The sequence below is a fragment of the Sinocyclocheilus rhinocerous genome, unplaced genomic scaffold (assembly GCF_001515625.1).
Source record: "Sinocyclocheilus rhinocerous isolate Xijiao unplaced genomic scaffold, SAMN03320098_v1.1 scaffold869, whole genome shotgun sequence".
NCBI lineage: Eukaryota > Metazoa > Chordata > Actinopteri > Cypriniformes > Cyprinidae > Sinocyclocheilus > Sinocyclocheilus rhinocerous.
The window spans coordinates 1180070-1186611 of NW_015653483.1; positions in this window are offsets into that span (position 1 = coordinate 1180070).

Genomic DNA, 6542 nt, shown 5'->3' on the forward strand with positions numbered 1-6542 from the left:
CTTATAAAAAGATCCTTTCGCAATCACATTAAGCTGACCTCAGAAATTATAGGCCTGTATTTGATTATCGGCGATTTGAACGTTTGTAACTAGGTCACGTTTGTGCCGGTGACAATATCAGGTCCTCTGGAAGCCTGTGCGTTGGCATCTGAAAATTGTAGACTGACCTATAAAAGAAGCTCATTCTCCGGAGGATTCATTGAATGATATAGGAGGTTTTATTGTGCCAAGCTTGTAGTTTTCGAAGACCAAAATTGTTCATTTAGCATTGTGGTTTAAAAAATAATACAAAATAATAATAATAATAATAAAGCTGTAAAGATTGGTTGGCAAATGTTTTTATGCAAAGTGACTTGAATTTACAAGTGAGTGAATTTACTGTGAATGCATGTACTTTATATAGTGTACGCCTTCCCTGGGAATCAACCCCTGACCTTGGCGTTGCTAGCATGTATTCTACCAGCTATGCAACAAAGCTACAAGAAACCACAGAAATTCTCCACATAAACATTGAGCCTCTCTTCTGTGTGTATATATGTGTATCAAATATGCCTACATGTGAGAGTATTTTGCATGCAAATGTTTATCAGGAAATTCTAGTTTGTGATTCATTCCGTGTCAAGAGAATGAATTTCACTGAGCAACATGCACTCGTTTGATGAATCTGGCCTGTTGAGTTTATGATGATCTAATAAGCTCATTTTGTGGCTTAGCTTTCATCACTCGGGCCCTGCTCAGAGCAGAGCTGTGAATCCAGGGCTAGGGAGGTGTGTGATGGATGGCCACAGTCTGGCCCCTACCTCGCCCCCATCCGGCTGGAGCTCCCGACAGCCAGGCCGAGGTTAGGGAGACAGAGGAGAGAGATCAATTCTTTGAGCACAGGGAGAAATTAGGCATGAAATTAAAGCGACCTACTGCTCGCCGTTTTACTCTAAGTGTTTGTCTTTATTGTATTAAACCTAGTGTTTTGTTGTGATTGACAAATGATTGTGATTGGCTCAAACCTTCACTTTCAAATATATTTTTTATTTATTATATATTTTATTTAATTGTATTATATATTTTAGTAATTTTATTTATTTTATTTATATTTTTATTTAAATTAAACAATGAATTTCACTGAGCAACATGCACTCGTTTGATGAATCTGGCCTGTTGAGTTTATGATGATCTAATAAGCTCATTTTGTGGCTTAGCTTTCATCACTCGGGCCCTGCTCAGAGCAGAGCTGTGAATCCAGGGCTAGGGAGGTGTGTGATGGATGGCCACAGTCTGGCCCCTACCTCGCCCCCATCCGGCTGGAGCTCCCGCCAGCCAGGCCGAGGTTAGGGAGACCGAGGAGAGAGATCAATTCTTTGAGCACAGGGAGAAATTAGGCATGAAATTAAAGTGAGCTACTGTTGACCCCCGCCTGATCCTTACTGCAGTTAAGCCTTCATTTCACCCTCTCTATATGATGGCCACAAAAGCATGGGGCCAGTCATGTCCATTTGGCAATGCCCGGGGTAGAGGCTACTCCAAGAAATAGAGACAAAAGCAACAGACGAGCCCTGCCTAAGATAGCTGCCAGATTCAGCGCTGATGACCCCCCATTATTTATACTGCTTGAGACCAAGTGCAAGGTCGGTTCAATCTAGCCCCACCATAAATCAATGCACTAGTGGAGAAGCCAAGGTTACAGGTCCTGACAGCCATCACGGAGGAGAGGGTATTTATAGACAAGGAGTGAGGAGGGCTGCTTTTTGAGTATCTGTGTGTGTGTTTCTGCATGTTTGCTCATATGAGTGTATGTAAATGTATTTGTGTACCATGTGATATTTCAGTTTTTCTTTTTTAATAAATCTGCAAAAATGTCAACAATTCTGTGTTTTTCTGTCAATATGGGGTGCTGTGTGTACATTAATGAGGAAAAAAAATTAACTTAAATGATTTTAGCAAATGGCTGCAATATAACAAAGAGTGAAAAATTTAAGGGGGTCTGAATACTTTCCGTACCCACTGTATCTGTATGTTGGTTTATTAGTCACTTAGGAATAGAAAAAGGGGAGAAAATTGTTTGAAAGGTGGAAACTGTAAAGACTTCTGTGTTAGATTTACTGCAAAGTCAGTAGTTGCTGTTGCTTGAATATATAAAATGTGTTGCAAATGTATATTTGCATTCATATACATATGCAAAACAACAGTACACAGGCAGTGCAGCTCTTAATTGCAGTCCCAGCAAAAGTGTCTAAGTCTTTGGGGGAAAACAGAGCACAAAGGCTGTCTGGTGTGCCACCTAGAGTCTGCTGTCAAGGACAGCACCAAGGTGTTATTACTTCATTTGGGCACTAAAGACGACACCTAGAGCTACTGTTTTGTCCTCTAGAGATGTGATGTAGAACAATAAATTAATTCTAAACTGATAACTGCTTTAGAGCTATATTATTTAAAATATTAAATTGCATATTGATGCATCATTAATAATGGCAATAATTTTTTTAACTGAACTTTAGGTATGATTGGTAAAAATAAAGGACAAACATACTGTCGCAAATATCTGGTTGTGTTGTGAACATGCAAATTACAAGTCATTATGATGAACAAAGGCTGGTTATATTAAATACACCGTTTCTAATCAAACCTAGTTTTTTGTTGATCAAATGATTGTGATTGGCACAATCTTTTTTTAAATTTTTTTTATTGTAGTATATATTTTATTTTTTGTTTTGTGTACGACTACTGTCAAAATTGAAGGTGCATTATTAAATTAAACTAAATTGTTTTTTTTAATCCAAAACAAAGCATATGGTTGTGATTTATTTATTTAGCAGCCTTATAAAACTATAAAATATTAATTTTCATATTGCTGCAGCATCATTGACTATTAAATATTGGCAATACTATATTGGCGATGTTTTTTTATTTCTCAAACTTGAACTTTAGGCATGATTGGTTAAAATCAAAGACAAACATAGCAAAGATCTGTTTTTTTTTTTATTCAAACCTCATGTTTATTTATTTAGTTCAAATAAAATCAATATTTATTTAAAAGATAAAAATACATATATCTTCTTCCCCAACAAACTACCTCATAAAAGTATTAGTAAACCACTGCCTCAGTTACTCAGTTTAAAACATTACTACGGATAACTAGATTTTTACATTTTCTGAAGAAAATGTGACTGAATTGTAAATATATGTGACGTGTGATAATATCTTGCCTAAAAAGCACAATTTGAAATGTCATTCATGTCTGTAGCATGACAAAGTAGGATGAGTGACACAATGAATTTTAATGCTTATGGTTGGTGTGTTTAAATTCCCGAAAACGAGTATGAGCAAATAGTAGGACTAATAGTGATGAATATGTAATTAATGAATATGTAAAAGTACCTTCGAAACTACAAGAGCATCAACGCAGAGAGTGTCACATCCCTTTTTCTCTGTCTCTCGTTCATTTGCATGTTTTAAAACTCAGTCCTCCACCATTCTTTTTGTCAACATGCCAGCAGTTAGCTGTCAAATATTACACGTTCCTGCTACTTAGCTGCTAAGTCTCTTAAACAACTCACTGACAACTCTCTCTCAACTCTCAAATCAGTGTGAGGAACGCCAGGTCTTTAACCAAGAGACATGTTATATCTTGCGTATTTCTACTAGAGATTATTCTATTCAGTAAATGCATATGCATATGTTTCTTGATGTAAAATATGCATTCACGTCTGGTTTCCTGCAGATATGTTTGAAAGATAATTTGAATATACATGTACGACTGTTTTCAGAGAGTTGTTTCTTTTCCCTTTTTTAACTGAGAAAGCTTTGCCTTGGTTTTGAGCCTACCTTACCAAAAAGTAGTATACTTCAAGTTTATTTTAGTAAGTATACTTAAGTAAAGTTCAAGTATATTTTTAAGTATACTTTATGTAGTAAGTATACAAATAAGGACTGTAGTGATCCAGATCTAAAGATATAAACCGGTTTCTTTGGTGTTTGGCCGTCTGTTGTGTATTAGAACTCCGAAACTTATTAGCAATGCAATCAGTCACATCTTGGAAGCATCCACATTTTTTAGCTTTAACTTGGTCTTGATTTTATTTCAGGGTTCCGTAAAGGATTTGCAAAGTGGAAACACCCTAATATTTGCTTTGTACGTATTGTAAAGTGCATGTTTTCACAGCATTATTAACTTACTGATCACTTACTGAGCAAAATACCACTTGTTACTTTTAACAAAGAATCTAAATCCAAAATTGTCACACGTTTCAGATTAAGTAAGAGTTTGACACTTCATTCAGTCTGTTTGGTTTTTGTGTCTGAGTTGCTGGTCTTCTAATGATATGTTAATGTTTCTTTTTGACTAGGGAGACAGTTGTCTCAAACTGCAGTGATGCTAACAGATGCTGCTTTATGGTAACATTTAATCTATTATTGTGAATATGCTCTTTTTTTCTGGTGTCATTCCCAACTGGACACTAGAGGGAGCTCAGGGAGCACTCTTTAAACTAAAGGAAGGTCAAAGGTCAAATGTTTCTCCCTGGAAATCGGGCTGTGTTTGAAATGGAATTTTAACATATCGAAATTTTTTATACTATTTAGTATATGAAACAGTACACAGTTTGCCGTAATGAATATTTTAATCAATAGTATGCTACATTGTTGTCACATGATCTGATCTCTTTTCATGTTTAATACAGTGAGCGCTGTAAATTTATAATTTCAGAAATAATCTTTTATTTCTGAATAATCATAAACATTTCAGAAATAGCCATCTTGGATTTTTATCCAATTTTGTTGAAAACTATCTTAAATCTTGGTGGTTGGATCAAAAAATGAGTCCATGGCGATATTACTTCCAGTTCATTTGTTACATTGTAAATGGAAGATGAAATCACGTGAATTGCAATGTGTGATACATTATTTTACAAAATTGTATATAATTTGTATTCTGGACACTGACAAATATAGCAGATACTCCATGGGCTATATGTGACCCTGGACCACAAAACCAGTCTTAAGTCGCTGGGGTATATTTGTAGCAATAGCCAAAAATATATTGTATGGGTCAAAATTATTGATTTTTCTTTTATGCCAAAAATCATTAGGATATGAAGTAACGATCATGTTCCATGAAAATATTTTGTAAATTTCCTACTGTAAGTATATTAAAACTGAATTTTTGACTAGTACTATGCATTGCTTAGTTAGAACTTAATTTAGACAAATTTAAAGGCGATTTTCTCAATATTTTGATTTTTTTTTTGCACCCTCAGATTCCAGATTTTCAAATAGTTGTATCTCAGCCAAATATTGTCTTATCCTAACAAACCATACATCAATGGAAAGCTTATTTATTAAAAATTGGTTTTGTGGTCCAGGGTCACATATTCAGAATAACATACTACATACTATTTCTGCCATATTTTTATTTTTTAAAAATAGTAGTATGCTAGCATGCTATTCCGAATTCAGTCGTGCGTACATAAAATTTGCATACTGCATATTATATAGCCTACATATTTCATATATACGATGAATAGGTATTAAGCTCTGAACATAGCCTAAGATAAACCTGTCAAATACAATATTGCGAATAATAATTCAGAAAAAAAAAGAACTTTAAAATTCTATCACATTCTTATAAGTTTAACGAAAGTTGTAGAATTTGCTGTTTGCGTTTTCTTTTTTTTTTTTTAAGAACTAGACTTCTTGACTTTACTGGCAAATGGCACTATTACAAAATTCTTGTGAAGCGTTAGCTTTCTCTGAGGGGTCATGAAAAAAACAGTGATGCTCAACCTTTATTCATTCGCAAATGCCGCAAGACATTTTACTGTCCTAATTTACAACGTCAAAACAATAAGCCAATACACAGCTAGAATACGCAAGGTACATGTGTCTGAGTACAGTCTTCTCTTTATACGACTCTAAAGGGAGTTTACCTAGAAACCTATTTGAAGTCTTTGTTCTTCCATTCTTTTTGTGTAGTGGGCCTAAATTTCAACAAGTAGTGATAGGTCGCAACTACCTGTAACGGCGGAGTATAGCTGAAGAAAAAAGAGCCTTGAATGTCTGCCCTCTACGAATGACAATAAGCACAATTTCCCAGTTTGCATTGTGGCCTGTAGTCAGCGAGTGTGAGCTGGATTCTTTCTCAATCAGACAGGGAATTCCTTTCACCCTTTAGGTGGCACTTTACAGCTCTTTAAAGTGAAAACAATGAGAAGCTGTAACAAGCCAGGAGTTATTAAGTGTTCTTGAAGGCTAGTGCTTTAACCTTTAACGGTCCAGGTCATCTGCTCAAAACCAGCACAAAAGCGCTTTCGTATTATCTCACAGACTCTCCAACACACCTGAAGAGCCACTTTAGTATTAAAAGGACAGTTTACCCAAAAATGAAAATTCTGTCTTCGTTTACTCACCTTCACGTCATTCCAAACATGTATGACTGTCTTTGATTCAACCATTTTTGACTCTACAATGAAAGTCAATGGGGTCCAAAACAACATTGTATGAAACAAAAAACTGAATATCTTCTTTTGTGTTCCACATCTTTGTGCTAACTG